At 40.8% G+C, this 23,435-nt stretch overlaps 1 pseudogene; it reads left to right on the plus strand.

Moving 5' to 3' along the window:
- The first annotated feature begins 517 nt into the window (after window positions 1-517).
- LOC129192632 (zinc finger protein 383-like) lies at window positions 518-23,363 on the plus strand (annotated as a pseudogene).
- The last annotated feature ends 72 nt before the right edge of the window (window positions 23,364-23,435 follow it).

Genomic DNA, 23,435 nt, shown 5'->3' on the forward strand with positions numbered 1-23,435 from the left:
CGCTCTGTGATTGGCCAGTCACACACAGCGGGAAAAACTACAGCGAACAAGGCTGACAGACGATTTCCCTGTTTGCCATCACTGGATGTTTGCATGGATCACCATATCACCATATTATGAATTTAAAAAAATATATATTTTCTTTAATATTTCTAAAAAAAAAAATTTCTTCATAATAGTACAAGTTTATTGTCGTAAAATTGTGACTTTTTTCTCGTTAGAATGCGACTTTTTCTTTTTTCTCTTAAGAATTTGGCTTTTCTCCTAGGAACAACACAGCATGTACATCCACACACACAGCAGTCTTTTCAGGCGAGAGGCGGGGTCCACCCTGGTCGCCAGCCAATCACGGGGCACATATACTGGAGACAATTCACATACCTTCGTGACGGTAGTGCTCCAATGCTTTGGAACGTGTGGTAAGTTATCCAGGAAGTGACGTCACTGACAACGCCGCAAAGCATCGTTTCGGCCAAGGGCTTCTTGTAATGTTCAACATTTGGTTAAGCTTTACTTATAAAGATGTTCCGATGTCTCCCTCTGTTGCATGGCTTGTTGTGAGGTCTCGGGAGATTAGAAAGCTACCGTCGCTACAATATCAATAAAATAATTTAAATTGAAACTAAAATTAATACACGTTTTATGCGCGTACTGTTTGAACAATTCGGAATCAAAATAGCCCCATCATGTATCTTCAAAAAACAAAATGTGATGACTTACCGAAATGATGCGTCACGAAGCAACACTGCGCATGCGCACGTAGGCCGCCATCTTGGAAATACGTTCCATTTCTGGGTAGCCTTCCGAGAAGAATACAATTAATAATTATTTAAAGTATTTAACGTGAGCGACACAGAAGTGAAGCGACAGAACAAGATTATTTGTAGTGTGAGAAAGAACGAGAGCAGAGCACGAGGAGGAACTTTATCGAACAAAAGAGGAGAACGAGCGACAACATTAACTACTGGACGCTTTATTCAGAAGCATCAAGTTATGTTACCCTGAGCAGGTTAGTTCAACTCTTACTTTCACATACTTATAAGCCTTTTATTTGTGCACCAACACTACTTATAAAAATGTTTTCTCCGTGAATGTCCGTTTTCGGTATGTGCGCTACATGGCCATCGTGCCGATATCAAGGGATCGTACCACTGTCGAATCGATACTAGCGTAATGAGATAACTATTTTTCACTTCTCTTGTGTGATTATATTCACACGTGTGTTTATGTTGTTGTATTGTTGCTTTGTTGGTATTGTTATTTATACATCGTCAAATTGTCCACATGGCGGCTATATTTTTTTTATCGATAATGTAGTGGCGGCTAGGCAAAATGGCGACTCAAGGTGCTCAAAAGCCTTTAAACTCCGCAATACTCACCACCGACGGGGGTTGACTTTTTGCCCTCCCGTGGGCGGTTTTCACGCTTTTCAAATGTTTCTACTCTTAGATGCAGATCGAAATTAGATAGATAGATAGATAGATAGATAGATAGGTACTTTATTTATCTCCAAGAGAAATTGACATATTTCAATATTCCATATTCCAATTCCATATTATTCAATTCGATACTTTTTCCTGACATTTGACCGTCAACTTTAGTACTACATGAAGACGTGAAATGAATCTCCAAGGTTTTTTCATACCTTGATAGGAAAATAAAGATGTCAAGGGAATATATGATCGTTACAATATAATAAATCTCATTAACACTTCCAGAAAATCAAACCGCCCACCATTGTACTACAAAGCAGGATTTGCAGGTGTTGCGCTTGCTGATATTCTTTTGCCGTGATTGCATATTAAAGGTAACAGAGCTCTGGTCTACCTGGATATCCAAACTCAGGTATCGGATCAGAAGTGGAAAATGTGGATCAGTGCATGCGGATGGGTAAAATGGAGCGTTGTGGTTTGTGTCTTAATACACGTGTGACATTATCTCATGCTATTATACCTTATTTAACAACAGCTGGGATAGCCTCCAGCTTACCCGCGACACTAAAGAGGACAAGCGGTATAGAACATGGATAGATGGAAGCTATTGACTTACAGGCGCGTCTTATAACATAAAAAAACATTCATGTTGGGGGTTTTTTGCACCATGAATGATACATACATGTTTCATGTTCATTTTGTTAGTTTTTCCGTGCAGAATAACATTGCAAGGCATATTGCCTGTGTTAGACGTGTACTGGAGTATTGACATGTTTACCCTGTTTTAAATTTTGTGCCATTGGAAAAAGAACAGGTCGAATGAGGAGGAGGAAGTGACGTCACGACGGGAACACATCCTCTCTGGATTACACACGGAATGCTGTGTTTTTACATTTTTGTGGCACATTTTTTGATGACTTTCTGTTACATGTTTTTTTGACATCATGCCCGATCGCTGTGTGGCAGGCTATTGCTCGAACACTCGAGCAAACGGAGTAAGCCTCTTCACATTTCCAAAAGACCCCATTCGCCGCAATCAGTGGACCAAGCAAGTGCTCCAAACACGAGTAAAATGGACACCGTCAGATTCTTCGGTATTGTGTTCGGCGCATTTTGAGGACGGTTGTTTTGACAACGTGCCCCGGATAAAGGAAAGTTTGGGACTGCCTGTGTATTTCCAAAAGGTGCTTCTACCATCAGCCGTCCCGACTATCTTTCCTCGACCCAAACCGGCATCTGCGAGTGTAAACACAAGGCCTAACGCAGATGACAGGACACACAGGAAAAGTCAAAAACCCAGAAGAAGCTCGACCCTGGAAAAGCGTGCCAAGGCGGCAGTAAGTACATCCACATTTTTTCTACAAATCTTAGAAGAATAATATCTGTTTTTAGGCCAAATTTCAAGGCTAGCTAAAGAGAGACCTTCATCATAAACAGTCATCAGTTATTTTCCCCAATTACTGCTCACTCGTCTTGCATCTTGCAGTCTCTGCATGGATCTGTCAGTGTCAATCACTGCCAGTCAAACAACATACCTTGTGTGGCCCATTTTTTAATATGTGTTATATCAGACGCTTAAGCGGGGGCGGTTCTGGCTTCCGAAGGGACTTATTCTTGTGTTGAAAAGTGTTGAAAACTAATGTATACGTGTATGCAGTAACCATGTATTATTATTTAGTAACTGCTCATGACCACACTATCAGTGAATGTTGTTCATCTGTTTACTCAAAACAGCTCAAAGCTGCATATACAGATGCTGGAACCCCGGTTGCAGTAAAAATCGGGCCTCCATCAAAGATTGTTGTGACACAAAATCAGCGAGGAGGTCCCTGCAAAGGTACTTTTTTTTGTTTACCTTCAAAAATCATTTGTAATGTTTGAATTACAAGGCAATGATTGCTATTTCATGGTTGACTATGACCTATTATTAGTCAAAAAATACTGAAAGACAAGATATATGTATGCTCTGGCCACTAGGTGTCAGTAATGTTACATTGGTGAGACATGACATTACATTACTGTGATAAGTGAATTTCTGCAAAGTAGGATTCCTTATTTATAAATGAAGTTTTTTCGTAGTTGAAGCATAGAAAATCTGCATACGACCTTCTAAATTCAGTTTTTAACATTACTAGAGCCCCCTGGGCATGAAATAATACCCCTTGAGTCAACTTTACATTCGTGTTATGCAATATAGCAGACATAATAACAGAAAATAAGCCGTTTCAAGTAGAGCTGTCAAAGGAAGTTTCCTTGAACGGCACTATTTTTTAGACACGCGGTTAACGTGTGCACGTCCTGTTTGACCATCGGCCGACGGCGTAGTTTGAGGAAAGCATCAGTCACCTTGGAGCTACAAGTGGGAGCAAATATTGACTATAAATGGAGAAAGAAAGGTGTATTTTGATTGGCAAATTTATCGCCAAAGACCTGTTAGATAGTCTCTCGCAACGAGACCAAAGTTATTTGTTTCTAGTGTCACTGTGATTGGAATTGTCACGGACTATGTCGTCATCGACTTGACAGAGAGAAGCGGGAAGGTACTGAAACAATGATTGTGTTTCTTTTTTGCCATTTATATAGTGGTACCTTGGCAACTGATTTTTTTTTTTTTTTTTTTTTTAAGCAAGCCGTCTCTGGGCTGATTTTTTACTTTGAACTGCGAGTTGAAATTTGGCTACGAGCCGCTAGTGGCCGCCAGGCATAGCCGAGGACAGCTATGTGAGAGCTTCTGTCAATTCTCAACCTCAGACAAAACAAGCCACCAACACGAACTGACCACGCTGTCACACGACTTATTTACACCTTGTCAAGTAGCGTTTACCTCTAGTGCACGACAACAGCACACGTGACACGCTTTGTTCCCGCATGGGTACGCCTTGTCACCACCACCACCACTTCCTGCATCCGTGAAGCAGTCCTGATATTATGCGGTCCTGCTGTTGTTTGTTAAATTTATTTAAACGTTCCTGACATTCCAATTACAATGTTAAGTACTCTTGAGAATTAAAAGTTTATTGCTTTTTGATCCGGTGCACTCGCTTTTATTTGGGATATGTTATCATTAATGAAGAAAGCGTCTCAAAATAGTGTTGACAATAATGTGGTTTGTCGGTTAGAATTTGTAGGACAATTATCGTCCGCAAAATTTGTTATCGCGACCGGCCTAGTCTCGGTAAATGTGATCCGGATGTGTGGGCAGGACAGGAAGTGACGTCGGGGTTTCTGAGTTGAGTTTTAGCTTGGCATGGGTTACAGCCGCAACAGTAGTCTGTGTTATTATGATTATTGTTATTAGCGTTATGTTGTGATTAAGCTCATTGACACCTGCGATAAAAGTGGTGAGCAAGTCTGGTGCTTGTCTCATTGAACATTACAGTGACATTTCTGACACTTAGCGACCAGTGTAGAATACTGAATTTGAATATGTTATGATTTATTAATTCATTCATTTTTAAAAAAACATGATTGAAGGCTTGATGTACATACAGTATATGTTCAATTTGCCGCAACAGTGTCCCGTGTTATTGGGGTTATTGTTATTCCCATTATAACCTCCGCCAAGGAGGTTATGTTTTTGCTGTTTATATGTTTGTTTGTGTTCAAAATAACTTGAAAAGTTCTGAATGGATTTGTTGCACGCAACAAACACCATTATGTACAGCTAAGACACTGGAATCTGGAGTGTGCCAACGGGTTTGTTGTATCTTCAAAAGCTATGCCGCTAGATCCAGGAAAAAAAAACCATTACGGAAAATTAGATTTTTGTGAATAACTACTGAACTAATGCGTCTGTGTATGTTTTCATGGTCAATGAATCTAAATATGTAGATAAAATAGATGTAGGACTAATATTTATGATGTAAATGACAATATGGGGGGACTATGGCACTGGTCTGTGCTCTCGGAGTGCTTTTTGTTCTAAGATTTAAGTCTTTTAAACCTGCAATAAAAGCCTGTTGTTCCGGTGATCAAGTCTGGTGCTTGTCTCACTGGACATTACAGTAACATTACTGAGTCCCAGTGACTAGTGTAGAATACTGCATTCACAATTTGAATACGTCTTCTTAGTGCCTTGTATGTGTATTTTAGTTCATTTAGCTGTTTAATGCTTGAAAATGCTTAATTTCGGCAAAACCTACATCAAATTTGCTTAAATATGCATTTTTTTAATAAATAGACCGTATTTAACTGATTTATCTTTGAAAAATTGGTATTTGAAGTGCGATGTGGCGAAGGACGACTGTACATTTACATATATTTCAATCTGTTCAATAAATAACGTAACATTCATTTCATCAAAGTGTACACACTACGCATATTTTTTTATTTTCCGCCTAGCCTCGCCCAGCTCACTTTCTTACCAACATGGCAGACTTTCTGCTCCATTGCGTACTACACTGTGTTTCATACATTTTCATGCTAACCGAGTGTTTTGGTGTGTGTGGCGGGGAACAGTGGAGAGTGGCGATGGAGAGAGATGGCGCCAAGGAAAACGACGACGAGGGAGGAAGAGAGGAACGGGCCAACAGGAAGTGACAGAAGCTGTCAAAAGTTTGGAATCATTTCAAAATCAAGACGCCCGACAATGTGGTGCAGTGTTTGCACCGTCAGACGGAGCTGGACAACAAGGTAAAAGTCTATTTTGGCAGCTAATGCCTTATTATATGCTCGACCACAAATGGGGAAAGTGTGTTGTTGACAAGTGTATCACTTTACAATGTAATCCTAGTCTACTTGGTAGCATGAGGTGTTTTGTGTTAACATTTTAGGCTATCTGGACCAGATTAATTGGATTTACATTATTTCTGATTGGAAAAATTGATTCAGTTAGCGTCCATATTGGTTAGAGTCACACCCTCTGGAGCGGATCAACGACGCTATCCAAGATTCCACTGGATTTGAAATTGTGAAACGATCGCATTTGCCCCTCGCAGTCTTGTGGTGCTCCTCGGCCTGCCTCCCTGCCCCTGCTGCCCCATGAGGGCTCAAAGGCAGACAGGTGAGGTGTCCCCGGCCCCTCTCCACCCTGTTTCTCCTGGAAGCATGTCCAGCGATGCTCCATGGAGGGCGGTGAAGTGTGGCAACATCCGGTCGCACAGCCAGCGGATACCATCAACCTGGAAGCCCGGTAGGGCTGGGCATCGTTTCAATCTTAACGATTTTGGTTTCGATTCCTTGTTTCGATTCTGGTTCTGAATGACTCTTCATTCCGATGCTTTTAAGAGGCAGAGGCATGAAAGTGTGCATGGTTTAAATGAGGGCACTAACCAGAGTTTTTGGATATGTCTGAACTTTTCCACTCATTTTTTTAATGGTATGGACTCTTTATCAACGATTTTCAGCCAGTATATAAATATCAAATCATTCAACTTGAATATAAATGTTACAAAATTTATTTCCACAGGAGTGGACTTTGACAAAAGATATTGACTTTTGAAAACTCGTGAAAAAACATTCTCACATATGCTGTTGCACGTAAACATGCACTCACCTGGGTACAGAACATCAAACAACGTGTAAAAGGTTCTACGGGTGTCGATGAAAAGTACACCCAGCTAACTGTTAGCTGGATATTTGAGTTGAGCTACCATATTAGCACTAGTATACTTTGTTTCCTGCCTCAGTGGTGGTGTAAGCTATTTTTTATTGCACCATTGTTACCACAAGTAAACAGGATGTGGTGCACAGCGCTCTTATTTTAAGTGTGTTGGATGGGTTGAGAAGGTCTCTTGACTGTTGCTGAAAGACGCGCTGTGTGTAGATGAATAAACTTGCATCTTGCTGTCGTGGCTCCCATCATTTATTTACACCAAACTTCCACGACATCAGCAGGCGTCCTGAAACCCTCGGCTACATTGGCATGAGACAGACGTCATTTATTGTTTGCCTTCCCTGGTTATGACTGCTTAGAGGAAGTTTGACCGTAGCGCGTCAAAGACGGAGGATTCTTGTTATTTCTACACCAAGAATCCGTGGGTGGAAAATTATGTTGGTCGTGCCCCCTCCTTTGCATGATATCATTGTGTTTCAAATGTTGCACTGAGCCGACCACTCTTTTTTTTTTTTTTTAAGGAAGTTAAGCCAACCTTTTGAGCTGCTTCTTTGTTGACACTCGCCGTTTTCTTCTAAGTTGGTGTCCACAGTCAGTTTTTCCGGTCGGCAGACCGGCATCGAAACTTAAAAATGTGTACGATCCCGGGAGAATCTGAATGTTTGTCCCGGTTCCGATCGATGCTCGAGACTCAATGCCCAACTTTGAAGCCCGGGGGCTTGGCTATGGAGATCACAATTTGCCAAACTGTGCAGCGAACCTTTGGAGGGCACGTACGTAAGAATGTATTCATGCAGACTAATTTGGTGCAAGAATACAAATAGCCATGATAGAAGCATTATTTTCTTGATGTCTAATGCGGAAGATAACCTTTCACTGTTATCACCAGCACAGAACCTGTGCTGGTGTAGGACAAGGACAATGCCTCATGTGACGAAAGCTGGACTTTTATAAAGCCTGTATTTGTCTTCTTGTGTCCTGCAGACATCAGTGAAGAACATCTTCCCTCTGAGCAGCGGGCGTGGAACTCCAGGATGGAGCAGGGGGAACCGCAGCCACCTCACATTAAAGATGAAAAGGAGGAGCAACAGCCCCTTCACATTAAAGAGGAAGAGCCATGTCCCCCCAGTTTTAAAGAGGAAGAGGAGGAGCCACAGCCCCCTCACAATAAAGAGGAAAAGGAGGAGCCACAGCCCCCGTATATTGGAGAGGAAGAGAATGATCACAGTATCAGTCAAGAGGAGCTTGATGGCATGGAGGAGTTTCCAGTTGTTAACCCTGTGAGGAGTGACGATGATGAGGACAAAGGTCAGAAAGGTTTTCCTTGCTCGGTGTGTGGTAAAACATTCACTCGAAAATTTTCTTTAAAAAGACACACAGACTTACACACACATTATCCCTGCTCGGTTTGCGGTAAAGGCATTGAGAAGTCACATTTTAAAGAACACACACAAATGCACATGGACGAGAAACAATTTCCTTGCATCGTGTGTGGTAAAACATTCTCTCACGAAGATAGTTTAAAGACACACACACAAGTACACACTGGAGAGAAACCTTTTCTTTGCTCGGTGTGTGGTAAAAGATTCACTCAAAAAGGTGGTTTAAAAATACACACAAGTATACACACTGGAGAGAAACCTTTTCCTTGCACGGTGTGTGGTAAAAGATTCAGTGACAAATCTAGTTTAAAAATACACACAAGACTACACACTGGAGAGCAACCTTTTCCTTGCACAGTGTGTGGTAAAATTTTCAATCACAAAGGTGCTTTAACAGAACACACGAGAGTACACACTGGAGAGAGACCTTTTCCTTGCACTGTGTGCGGTAAAAGATTCAATCACAGAAGTGCGTTAAGAGTACACACTAGAGTACACACTGGAGAGAAACCTTTTCCTTGCACTGTGTGTGGTAAAAGATTCTGTCACATAGGTGCGTTAAGAGTCCACACAAAAGTACACACCGGAGAGAAACCCTTTTCCTGCTCAGTTTGTGCTAAAGCATTCGCTGAGAAGTCAAATTTGAAACGACACATAAAAAAACACACTTGAGCGAAACCGTTTTCCTGCACAGTTTGTTGTAAATGTTTCCTTTGTGGGAAATCATTGATAAGACTCACAAGAACACACACTAGCAAAAAAAAAAAAAAAATAGGGCTGTCAAAACTGGCACGTTAATAGCGTTAACTAATGTATTTAATTAATTACATTATTAGTGTAATTAACGCATGCGCATCATGTCAAACCACACCTCTGTTATGACTGCAGATGGAGGCACTTGAACACATCAACAACAGTGCAATGTCAACACTGTATATATAATACTGTCATTATGTAATTATCTTTATTGCCATATTGAATTGTGAATTCTGAATTATATCAACAACAGTAATCCCTCGCAATATCACGGTTCGAGTATCACTCCCTCGCTATGTCGTGGTTTTTCAGAAATAAATTATTGGCTGTTTCGTGGTTGACTGTGGCCTATTATTAGTCAAAATATGCGTATTTCAGCAAATTGTATGTATTCTTTGCCTAAATAAAGCATTTTCATGCATAACAAATGCTAAATGAATGAAAAAAGAATGTCTCGATACACGTACTATACAGTACAGGAGGTTATTGTTCAGTATCCACGGCACGACTCAAACTTATGCAACATCCATCCACATGTGTCTCCTATATGTACGTCCTACATTGTTGTTACACAGCGGAAAGTATCTTTGCTGTTGTGAGTGATTTCTGACAACTTTTATGTAAACTCCACAATGGCTTCGAAATGTGCTGCCTTTTCTACACCGTCTGCGACAAAACTAAGCGCCAAAGGAAAAGGCTTTACCGTTCAGGAGAAGGTGAAAGTACTCGATAGGATAAAGGATGGCAAGAAGCTCCATTGTTCCACTGAAGGAAAAAGCAGCCCAGATCATGATGGCGCCCCCTCTGCTGTGCCGTGTGGAGAACATCTCAAGTGGGATCTCCTTGTCATGCCAGTAACATTGGAAGCCATCAGGATCCATCAAGGTATCTGACAATAAAACTTTGATCCACTTTCAATGTCCCATGTTTGGTGCTCTCGTGCAAATTCCAAACGGGGAATTTTGTGGTGTGGAAAAGAGACAAAGCCTTTGAAGATGTTTTTTCTTCTTAAAACCCTTCTCTCGCAGATGCCATCACGCTGTGAGGGGCCTTGCTTATGCAGCTCAACAATCTGTGTTCAAAGAGTGAAAGCTTTTTTGCCTTTGTCATCAAGCGATCATGATAGTGTGAATACCTGACAGAAATGACATTAAATCCTAATTTTTGCCAAGATTTGGCATTTAAAGGCTGTTTGTCTTGAACTTTTGACCAGCTAATGGACAGCCTATTTTAGCTTAATGCTTAGTTTGCAATAAATTGCATACTAAACAATGTTTTTGTCATGTTATTATGTAAATATTGATTCTCGACTGCTCTCGGTGATATTGTAGTGTGGATGTTTGGAGTTGGTTCAGTTATGATGTATATGACGATAAAAGGTTAACTGGGTTTCTTGCTTTAGGAATAATGGTATTCATCCCCAATTCTGTAATACCATTCATTATTATATTGCATTTTTGTACATTATTGATGGTTTGTATAATTTTGACGTGATAGTGGTAGTATTGAGAGGTGTATCGGGTCGTTTAAGTCCCCACTAAAGGCCCAGGTACCAAATGTACCACACGCCACAGCATAACAAATAACATGACATAACATGTAAAATAACATATCACAGCATATGACATAATAAAATAACAGATTAAATGCAACATAACATGATAAAAATAATAAGGGTGTCTCGAGATAATCCGTTCACAAGTCGAGAAGATACACGAGATTGGGGTTACGGAACAAGACGACATTTTAACATTATTTTAAGAAAAATACAATGGAAAAAATTGACAGTATATCACAATCTACTAATTTAATTTCTACTATGTTGTGACCTTGCATTGCTCCTTATGAGGCTATACTCTTCTGCACTCTGTGTGTATGCTACCGGCCACACCTCCACCCACCGAGACAAAAAGCTCACTCATGCCGTTGTTGTATTGAACAAACGTGCCAAGGTGCTGAAACCAATGCACAGCGTGAACGCTTTTCCTGCCTGTTTGGAGGCGAGAGACAAGGAAAACAGACGCACATGTCAATATATCGAGGCCGGCAAAATGATCAAGTTCATTTTCATTTATTGTATAATTATTTATTATCGTCCCAGGCCTAGTGCCCACGAGACTGTTTTAACCCTGTCACTTTTTCATGTTGGGAGAACTTATGACATCCCAATGAAATAACATTACATACAACATAATTTGACATGATAACATCAAATATTACATAAAAACATGTAACAGTAAGATATTAAGTATAACATACAGTACAACCAGTGATGTGCAGTTGGGAGGCTCTACCTCACCTGTCAATAAAAAAACGGATAACGACAACATAAAATAATTATTAATATTGAATATTCATTGACCCGTGCTAAATGTATTTTCTGTATGATTGTAATCGTTTTTCACCATTTTCTTGAGAAAAAAAATCCCTGAATTTGCACATTTCCTGATCAAATACAGGGCAGAATTTGCTCCCATGTTCTTATACCATGATTGCTCCATCTTGTGTTGCCATTTTGATTGTAAGGAAAGTTATTGTTAAAAAATAACATACATTTTTACAAGTGTGTTAAAAAAATACAGGGCCGGAACCCACGGTAAGGCTGCCGCGAGCACCTCCTCTCAGCTCAGTGCGCAACCCATGCCTATCGGAGTTGGACCATGGCGCCTGCCAGTTTCAGTTTGAGCATGTCGCCAATATAATGTGACAGAAACATTTATTATATTTATTATTTAAATAAATGAAGCTAAAATTGTATATGTATTATTTACAGCCTATTTAACAGTAACAATTCTACATCAAAATAGCCTCCTATTGTATCATAACAAAGCAAAATTCCATTCTTTCCCTGGCGGATGCGCCACTAAAAGCTACAAATCAACAATGCGCACAAAGCAAAAGCCAGTACAGTCATTTATGGGTAGCAGTGATGGGTAGATGAGGCCTGTGAAACGTTTGCGGTACATTCTGTATGATACTGTGTCTCTATGTTGCTCAAACTGATACCTGCTGGATGTTAAAGGGTGTGCATCACTGCCGTGACACATCAACTGCGTCGACAGCCTCTGATGGTGAAGGGGTACGTGCTGCTACCTTGCAAGGCAGAGGGTGCACGTTCTATCCTTACCATAGGGAGTGTCTTTAGATGTATGTATACGTTCGTAATGTGGGATGGGGCTGGCCCGGCCTGAACCATGAAGTTCATAGCCAACATTTTGTCCCAGTCCACTCCTGATTGCAGACAATATAGTCGAGAGGCTCCGATTCATATTCTCTTATCTGTGTGTATTGATGAGGTGCTTTTCTTTAGTTGGACAATTCAGTACAAAAAATACCGCGTTTAACCGGAAGAAAATAAAACACATTTTCATCTAAGAGTCACTGAAATGTAGATGAATTCTGTCAGCTCAAGAGGAGATGAACTGTTTCAGAGAAACGGCATCTTTTTCTTTTCCTTTGGGCTTTTCCCTTCAGGGGTCGCCACAGCGAATCAATTGCCTCCATCTAACCCTGTCTTCTGCATCCTCTTCTCTCACACCAACTACCTTCATGTCCTTTCACTACATCCATAAACCTCCTCTTTGGTTTTCCTCTAGGCGTCCTGCCTAGCAGTTCCAAACTCGGCATCCTTCTACCTACATATTCCCTATCTCTCCTCTGGACATGTCCAAACCATCTCAGTCTGGCCTCTCTGACTTTATCTCCAAAACCTCTAACATGTGCTATCCCTCTGATGTACTCATTCCTGATCTTATCCTTCCTGGTCACTCCCAGAGAGAACCTCAGCATCTTCATCTCTGCTACCTCCAGCTCTGTCTCCTGTCTTTTCCTCATTGACACTGTCTCTAGACCAAACAACATGCTGGTCTCACCACAGTTTTGTACACCTTTCCTTTCATTTTAGCTGGAACTCTTCTATCACACATCACACCTGACACTTTTCTCCACCCGCTTCTTCACCTCTTTTCCACACTCTCCATTGCTCTGGACTGTTGACCCTAAGTACTTAAAATCCTCCACCTTCTTGATCTCTTCTCCCTGTAAGCTCACTCTTCCACTTGGGTCCCTCTCATTCACACACATGTACTCTGTCTTACTGAGGCTAACCTTCATTCCTCTCCTTTCCAGGGCAAACCTCCACCTCTCTAGCTTCTCCTCCACCTGTTCCCTGCTCTCACTGCAGATCACAATGTCATCTGCAAACATCATAGTCCATGGAGATTCCTGTCTAACCTCGCCTGTCAGTCTGTCCATCACCATAGCGAACAAGAAGGGGCTCAGAGCTGGTCCCTGATGCAGTCCCACCTCCACCTTGAACTCCTCTGTCAGACCTACAGCACACCTCCCCACTGTCTTACAGTCCTCATACATGTCCTGTACCACTCTAACATACTTCTCTGCCACTCCAGACTTCCTCATACAATAGCACAGTTCCTCTCTGGGCACCCTGTCATAAGCTTTCTCCACATCTACAAAAACACAATGCAGCTCCATCTGGCCTTCTCTGTACTTCTCTATCAACATCCTCAAAGCAAATACTGTGTCTGTAGTACTCTTTTTTTTGGCATGAAACCATACTGCTGCTCACAAATGCTCACTTCTGCAATTAGTCTAGCTTCAACTACTCTTTCCCATAACTTCATTGTATGGCTCATCAGCTTTATTCCTCTGTAGTTGCCACAGCTCTGCACATCTCCCTTGTTGGGCACAAGCACACTTCTCCTCCATTCCTCAGGCATCTTTTCATGATCTAAGATCCTGTTGAACAAGCCAGTCAGAAACTCTACTGCCACCTCTCCTAGACACTTCCAAACCTCTACAAGTATATCATCAGGACCGACGGCATTTCCGACGCCCTTTCATCCTCTTCAATGCCCTCCTCACTTCATCCTGATTAATCTTTGCTACTTCCTGGTCCACAAAAGTCACCTCTTCTAGTCTTTCTTGTCTCTCATTTTCCACGTTCATCAGCTCTTCAGAGTACTCTTTCCGTCTTCCCATCACACTACTGGCACTTGTCAATAGACTTCCATCCCTATCCTTGATCACCTTAACCTGCCGCACGTCCTTCCCATCTCTGTCTCTCTGTCTTGCCAACCTGTATAGATCAGTCTCTCCTCCTTACTATCCAACCTAGCATACAAGTCATCATAAGCGCCTTGTTTGGCCTTTGCTACCCCTACTTTCACCTTACGCTGCATCTCCCTGTACTCCTGTCTACACTCCTCAGTCCTCTCAGCGTCCCACTTCTTTTTAGCTAACCTCTTTCTCTGTATACACTCCTGTACCTCCTCATTCCACCACCAAGTCTCCTTGACTACTTTCCTTCCAGATGACACACCCTAGCGCTAGCGTTTCAGAGAAAGGCATGAAATAAGGAAATAAAACCAAATGACTTTGATCAAAATGGTCCCGCGCGACGAAAAGTCTTTCTTTTCTTTCAGTCTCCGTGTCACACTGGATTGAATGGAATGATTGTGCATCAAAAGATTTGTTGTTATTGCTGAGACGTTGCAACCCGATGACAGAAGGCAGACTCCTCTAATAAACACAGTTTGGCGCCTCACAGACAGGCCAAACAGCTGCTGTCTCGGTCACGTGACTTTTTTTTTTTTTTTTAAAGCTATAAGTGCACGGACGGTATTTTGCTTTTTGAGGTCGACACATGCGCCGATGCTCCCGGACCCATTACTAATGGGTAGCCTTCCCATTTAATATGAATGACACATAGGTTAAGTGACAGTGAGAGACGGAGTCTCTCATTTCAGTATAAACTCGTCTCAATTAGCTTTGACGCATCTCCGGCTAGCTTAGCTTGCTAGCTGCTAACAAAGAAAACCGGAAGTTACCAACGCAGAGCGCGAGTGCAAAGTGTCGTGATCGCGTCTGTGTGTGTAAAATAGAAAAACTGCGAGCGTGAGTGAATTTGCGACGAACTGCGGCGGTCTTTTGAAGAAATATTTGTAGTGTGAGAAAGAACGACAGCGGGGTACCAGCAGGAACTTTCTCGAACAAAAGACGGGAACGAGCGACAATGTCACCTACTGGAGGCTGTACTCAACAAGCATAAAGTAATGCAACACAGAGCAGGTCAGTGTAACTCTTACTTTCACATTGCTATAAGCTTTCTATTTGTTCATTAACACGACTTATAAATATGTGTTTTTACCCCCCCGTGGATGTCCATTTTCATTATGTACTCCACATATCCATTGTGCCGATGTCAAGGGGTCGTGTCAGTGCCGGATCGATACTGACGTGATGAGAAAGCTGTTTTTCAATTGTCTTCGGCGTTTATAGTCACACACGTGTGTTTTTGCTGTTGTATTCTTACATTGTTGACACTATCGGGTCGATAACAAAAATTGCTTGCTGTTATCGCCCACCGCCGAGCTATGACACATGACGTTGTTACGTTGCCGAGTCGTTAAAGAAAATATACGTAGAACAGAATCCAGTCTCCAGGGTCCATAACCTGCCTGAAAAACAACATTTAATGGGATTACATGATCGTTAAGATATAAGTCGATACCATTCCTGAATCACTTCAGGAATATCGAGGTGTCTGTACTGTACTACAAAGCAGGATTTCCTCTTCCCTGCTTACGTCATGCTTCCCCCGCTGATGTTCTTGTAGTTACATTTGCTGATATTCTTTTGGCATGGTTGCATATCAACCTAAGAGAGCTCAAGGGGGTATGCTGCGACAGTGGCTCTTTGTGCTCCAGATGCAGGCCAACAAAACCCAAGCCGTCGCAGTTCCCGGTACGGCGATTATACTAACTATACCCAACTAGCCTTTTCATTTGTGAACGCTCAACATCGTGCAACTTTGACGTATTAACACTCATCCTTAAAAAAAAAAATACATTGGAGCAACAGCTAACAGCTCGGTATCTGTGTCGGTACTGAAAAACCTATATCGGTCCATCTCTACTAGTAAGTGGCATATGTCATTGTTTAATTGCTTGTAGTGTAAACAAACACGTATTGACACTACGCCTTGCAGCTTAAAACATAGTAAATGACAAAATACACTAATATAACATTAAGTGAAAACATTGTACTCATGTGAAATATTTCTTCAAAGGGATGCACATTTAGACGATTTACTGCGTGCACAGTAGCTCGATGAAGGCACACGTGTCGTCATTCCAGCACGGCCGTGCTGTCGGTCGACATATTACTTGCGTAAAGTTTCACCAAATGTGGACAAATAGCAAATGTGATTCAGAACAAGACAGAAGCGGAGGATAAGTAGTATAAACCGTTTAACAACAATCACATGACCCTGAAATGAAAATGAAACTTGGTGACGCATGCAAATGAATAATAACTGAGCAAAAACACAATCCAACAATTCCAAAACACTTGTGGCCAAGTTGTAACCTGCATATTCACCACACAATGAAATAATGATGCAACATTTTTTGAGCCACTGATTGCATTTGTTTGCATTTTGCTTTGTTTTTATTTTTTTTATTTTTTTTTTAGAAAATATTTATGGTCTTGTGACCTGAGTTGAAAGATTATCCACCATGGACTCCATTAAGAACTGTGATGTTGTTAGGACCAATGATGGTTATGTCCGTTTTGTCACTGTTAAGTTTGAGAAAGTTGTGTTTCATGTTGTGGAGCTCAGTGGTGTACCAGGGGACAGTGTGGGTAAAGGACACCAATTTGTTTTTTTAGGGGCCAGTTCATCAATACAGGAGGAGGGTGTAATAGGTAACCAGTTCAGAGGGGGGCATCAGACAGTGGGGGAGGGGAGACGGAAAGTTTGGTAGCGAGAAGTGAAGAAAAGACAGGAGGGTTGATGAATTTGAGATTTCTGAAGGTTATTTCACGTTTTGTTTTGGGGACAATAGGTGGAATGTTTAGGTCATATGTGATGGCATAGGTTGTGGCTGGTGAGGTTGTGGATTGTGACACCGGTAGAGCAGACCAGATCCAGGATATGACCTCTAGTGTGGGTGGGGAAATTGACTTGCTGAGTGATGGAGAAGCAGCTGAGAAGGTCCAGGAATTCAGTGGCAGGTTTGGAGTTAATATTAATGTCAAAGTTGAAATCACCAAGCAGAAGGATAGATGATGAGATGGCATTAAATTGATAAAAAAAAAAAAAAGTCTGTGAAATCTGAGAGGAAAGAAAGATTTGGCTTGGGGGGGGGTAAATGACAGCAGTGACAAGGGGGGAGGGACCGGACAGTTTGAAAGCAGCATATTCAAATGAGTAAATATTAGAGAGAGAAATGGGAGTAACTTTAATGTCCTTTTTATAGATGACTGCTGAACCACCAGGACGGGGGTTTTCAATGTATGTGAAACCAGCAGGTGTTGTCTGATTTAGGGAGAAGTAGTCCAGAGGTTTAAATTACTATCTTTTTAAATGTGTGTGTGTGTGTGTGTGTGTGTTAAATTGATCTGCATTAATAAGAACAAAAGGTTATGTCAAGCAGAAAAGGTTATTTCAAGTTTTTAAACAATTTTCCCTAAAATCCACATTCAGGGTACAAAGTGTGTTTCATCTGATTACTCGATTAATTGATAGATTACTCTGTTACTATAACAGTCGATAGCAGCAGCCCTAACACTTGATTGGTGATGTAGATACAGTCCAACTTGGTTGTTGCTTGAGTCCTGCCAATCACAATGCACGCTGGTACTTTACAGCCTAATACTAACCTGCTAGGTAGCATGAGGTGCTATCTGCAGCTCAGTGGGTGTTTTGTTGACTGCTTTGAGCTGTGTGGGAAATTGTATGTCCGCCAGACTTCTGGCCACAAACCTTTTGGTTTAATAACAGCGCCACCATGTGGTGTATTTGTCCGAAAAGTAATAGCACAGGAAGCAACAGACATGGGTTTTGACAAGAGTTAGCTTAGCCATACAAATACATACTGTTATGTAAACCCATTAGGACACACCATGAGGTGATTTTCTCCCACATTTATAACCTATACTACTCCACGTGTCAGCTGGAGGTACCCTGACTGCTGTGGAACACTGATGAGATCCTCAGAAGTATTATCAGAACTTATGCGTGTGCAGGAGGACAATACCTCACAAGAGACATTTAAAAAGCATGTCTTTGTTTTATTTTGTCCTGCAGACGTCAGTGAAGAACATCTTCACCTTGAGGAGCAGGAGTGGGACTCCAGGATGGAGCAAGAGGAACCAAAGCCACCTCACATTAAACAGGAAGAGGAGAAGCCACAACCCCTTCACATTAAAGAGGAAGAGGAAAAGCCACAGTCCCCCTGTATTAAAGAGGAAGAGGAAGATCACAGAATCAGTCAGGAGGAGCTTGAAGGCCTGGAGGTTATTGTTGTCCCTGTGAAGAGTGAAGATGATGAGGACAAAGGTCAAAGTGAGGAGAAGAGAGAGTTGGAGCGTCCAAGCAGCAGCTCAACTCATCACATGACAACAGAAGCTAATGGAGACCACTGTGGTGGAGCACAAACAGACAGCCTCTTAGCTCCACTATCAGATAGTGACGACACAACATTACATTCTTCTCACACTGATGATGAAGACTCTAAAGCTGGTATGACAAGTCACACTGACAGCTGGAAATGCTCTCAATGTGATAAAACTTTTGCTAACAAGCGATATCTGAAAACGCACATGAAACGACACACAGGAGAGAAACCTTTTTCCTGTTTAGTTTGTGGTAAAATGTTCTCTCAAAAAGAAGATTTAAATAGACACACGAATACACACTGGAGAGAGACCTTTTCCTTGCTCGGTTTGTGGTAAAAGATTCATCCACAAGTCACATTTGAAAGAACACACGAGAATGCACACCGGAGAGAAACCTTTTCCTTGCACGGTGTGCGATAAAAGATTCTCTCAAAAACGTCTTTTAAAAACACACACGAGAGTACACACTGGAGAGAAACCTTTTCCTTGCTCGGTGTGCGGTAAAAGATTCTCTCAAAGACGTGTTTTAAAAAAACACACCAGAGTGCACACTGGAGAGAAACCTTTTCCTTGCTTGGTGTGTGGTAAAATATTCTCTCAAAAATGTGATTTAAAAACACACACCAGAGTACACACTGGAGAGAAACCTTTTTCCTGCTCAGTTTGTGCTAAAGGATTCACTGAGAAGTCAAATTTGAAAGAACACACAAAAATACACACTGGAGAGAAACCGTTTCCTTGTACAGTGTGTGGTAAAAGATTCTATCAAAAAATTAATTTAAATGGACACACAAGAATACATACTGGAGAAAAACCTTTTTCTTGCGCAGTTTGTGGTAAAAGTTTCTCTTGGAAGATATCTTTGATAAGACACACAAGAACACATACTAGTGAAAAAAAGCAAAACAGTATTACTTGTTAAAAAAAAAACAAAAGTTGTGTAAAAAAACGACTTCTCACATTGCTATCTGACATTATGAGCTTTTCTTTGTTTTAATTTGATTTTGAAAATGTGCCGCGGCCTAATTAAAAATAAGCGCAGCCCTCAGGCCGCACTTTGAACATCCCTGCTTTAACCAATCAGATTTCCGATTCGCCTCACAGGGCCAGCTAGCAAGCATACAGAAACGTCAGGATTTTTACACCCTCTGATTGGTTGGCGTCTGAAAGCCTATTCCCAAACACTCAAAATTACAGAGTACGCTTAAAAGCATCACATGAACAGTGCAGCACTTAATTGATCCTGTTCTGTAATGAAGAAGGACACAAACGCAGAGTTGTTCATTGTTTTGTAGGGCTGTAACGATTCTTTTTGATAATAATTTGAGTCGTATCACGATTTGTGGTTGCCGATACAATTCAAGGACGATATTGGTTCATTTAGAATGATAGGATTCAGTAACTTTACATCAATTCAGTACATTTTTAGCCAAAAATTCACCCAGTCTGGCTGTGAAATAAGTACCTGAATACTAGACAGTGCAGGTGAAGTTTCCTAGATTCCTGTTGTTTTTGAAAGGGGAATCAGGTATTATATAATTATGGGTATGAACAAATAAGTAAACAACAATTAATGACAAATGCGTTCATATTTTATTTGAATAAAGTGCAACCGACACTTCAGGCTGAATTAACAATGAATGAATTAACCGGTTGAATTAAATCATGTCTGTGATTAATTCTGTCGGATAAAACATAACTTGAACTTTAATTTGATTCCTCATTGACTTCTCTACCCCAAGTATTACATTTCATACCGGGAATAGTGCCTTTGTTTCCCTTTGCTTTAACATTGAGTCAAGACAAAAGCTGTGATCGACCCACGGACCTTGGAAGTACAACCGTACTGCAAAATATATTAGAACTTAGGCGGTGACATTTGTTTTAAAAGTCATCAGAGAAGCCATTTACATTTTTTTGATAAAAAGTCCAGAGAAGAAAATCAAGTGTGATGATTTTCATGTAGGCCTCGCACTCGCAGTGCAGCATGCTGTATTCATTTCCACGCCACACTACAAAATTGCATGTACACAGTAATTCCGGGGTAAAAGATGTTAACGAAATTTCATCTGCAGATAGATATTAAAGTGAATTTATATCCTACATACCTTTTATCTTGTCCTAAAGCTCAGATCCATGAGTTTGAAAGGCTTCAGTTGGACTTAACTTTCGAAGCGCTTGTATGCCTCGATGTGGTCCAACCCAGTATGAATGTAGTATATAGCGTGGTGATGACATCACAGTAGACTGAATTGAATGTAGCGTCCGAGGTGTAGGGCGTCTGGAGTCACTCTTTACAGGACAAAATCTCGCAAACTTGTGCTCTTTGGAGAGGACGTGTCGGCTCCGTTTATTTAACTCCACATGTGCCAACCACACTAACCATGGCAGTTGCCTTTTCGTGACGTCATCCATGCACCCGGCTCAACAGGCATGACCAAAAAACTTACACCAAGTCAAACCGTTACACGAGTAACAAATGTTTTTATCATTAAAAGCCCGAAAAAGACAAACATTCATTCCAGATGATGTTGATGTTGTAGGTTTGAAGTTGTTTAGAGATTATCTATTTGAAAGTGTTAACTGGGTTTCTTGCTTTGGGAATTATGTATTCATCCTGAATTCTCTAACGGTGCGCATTGTTTTATTGCATTTTTGTATATTATTGATAGTTTGTGTAATTTGCACGGGATAGTGGTAGTGAATTGAGCCGCCACTGAAGGCCCAGCACACCACAGCATAATAACATAATAACTTGGGCTGATAAATGATTACATTGTTTAAATCAAATTAGTTTTCAAATTAATTAATCACGATTAATCACCACTTGCAAATATGTTGGAAATATGCCGGTTTTTACTGTGTTTTATCAACAGAAATATAAATGACAGGACAGAATTACAGATGTACCCTATTTGTATATTTTTACAGCAACAAATGAGCTAAAACAAATCAAGCTCAAAGAAACACAAGTCTCTTTAATAGTTGGAAACATTTGAGTCACACTTTAACCATGTCACTGTGAGCAATGAGGGGTTGTGTTCAAAGACACCATGTAATTCAAGTTGAATTCACATGCATTTCCTGGGATTTCCGAGCACACACAAATTTAGCTATGAGAATATCCACTTATTGTTCTTCTTTGTCTTTCTATTTATTTCCACCACACACACACACACACACATAATAAATGAATAGTGTTGAAATAAAGTGTTCCCAGGACGAGAACCCTAGAGATGTGTTTGTGAGTTGGAGATGCATACAGGTATACGGTGTTGGAATTGCACTGCTGTCGTGGTCAGGTCAGGAGAAAGTTAAAAAGGAGCTTCAGCCTTTGTGTGACGATGTGGGGACGCTACACGGTGCCTCCATCTACCATCATAACAGAGAGGTGTGGCTTACCGCCATCAATGCGTTATTTTTGACAATCCTAATAACATGACGTAACATATAAAATACCATCTGATAACATAAAACGGGTGTCACTAAGGATCGGGAGCGGAAATATCTTTTGCCAAAATTGGTTAATTGGTTGCAGACCCAACCTTGATAAGTGAATTTCGGCAAAGTAGAATTCCTTATTTATAAATGGAATATTTTCATAGTTTGAGCATAGAAAACCTGTTTACGTCCTTCTAAATACAGATCTTAATATAAGAGATCTCTAGATATGCAGTCATATATGTTTTGTTCTAAATTAAGGTAATTTTGCACTTCCTATTTACAGATCAGCTAGCCCAGGGGTAGGGAACCTGCGGCTCGGGAGCCAGATGTGGCATCTGGCTCTCAGACATTTCTTAACACAATAAAATGTGGGGTTTTTTTTTCACTGACATTTTACAGTGAAACATTACAGAAATCACCGTGTTAAAAGTAACATTCAAAATGTATAAGATTCTTATGCATTTTAGTCCATCTATCCATTTTCTACCTCAATGTGGGAGACCAGAGCCAATGCCAGCTGTCCTGGCTTGTACGGGTCGGACTCCAAAACTTGATTATTACTGGATAATGCGATAGCCTACCTGGGTTATTGAGAAGACAATAAGTAAACTTCCCTCCTTTAATCAAATAGTCAGCTCGCTAATTCTGCAGATGAAGAAGATGGCAAAAAGAAAGGTACAGTACAGAATACGGTGCAAAACCATGCAGCAGTTGGGCGACAGGAAGTGATGTTGGGGGGTTTAAAGTTGAGTTTTAGCTTGGTGTGGGTGGGCCCGCAACAGTCGACGTGTTTTTTATTAGGGATTATTTAGGTTTGTGTCTCACCAAACATTACAGTAACATTACTGACACCTAGTGACCGGTGCCCCTCACCACATTGCAATTCAAATTTCGCGGCTTCACGCTATCACGGTTTTTCCAAACATAAATTAATAAATTGTGTATGTTTTGCCTAAATTAAGCGTCTTTGTAAATAAAGTGATTTTTGATCCACTCTAACCCGGAAGAGTTTGCAGCTGCGGAACGGGTGTTTTACATGTTTCCCAGCATGCTTTGTTGTAAATACGATGACCATTTTTGACTGTCATGCCTCTTTATGGTGTTATTTTGTACCAACAGGTTGTAATAGTTTAATTAAACTACTGTTACTTTGAGTCCAAATCTGGCAGCTTTAGGAACAATGGTTGTGCAGTCAGTGCTATATAGTACACTGTACACACGTAACATACATAACATTTTCCAATTTAAAGTCTGGAATATAAATAAGTTTAGATAACCAATGTTGTAGGTCCTCCCAAAAGGCATTAGTGTACATACATTCATAGAATATGTGCTCTGTATTTTCAACAAATTCGTGACAAAATGAGCAATTATTCTGTTCAAATCTATAACGTTTACATAGAAAATGAGCAGAAGGGTATATTCCATTGAGAACCTTAAAAT

This window comes from Dunckerocampus dactyliophorus, chromosome 1, assembly GCF_027744805.1.
Source record: "Dunckerocampus dactyliophorus isolate RoL2022-P2 chromosome 1, RoL_Ddac_1.1, whole genome shotgun sequence".
NCBI lineage: Eukaryota > Metazoa > Chordata > Actinopteri > Syngnathiformes > Syngnathidae > Dunckerocampus > Dunckerocampus dactyliophorus.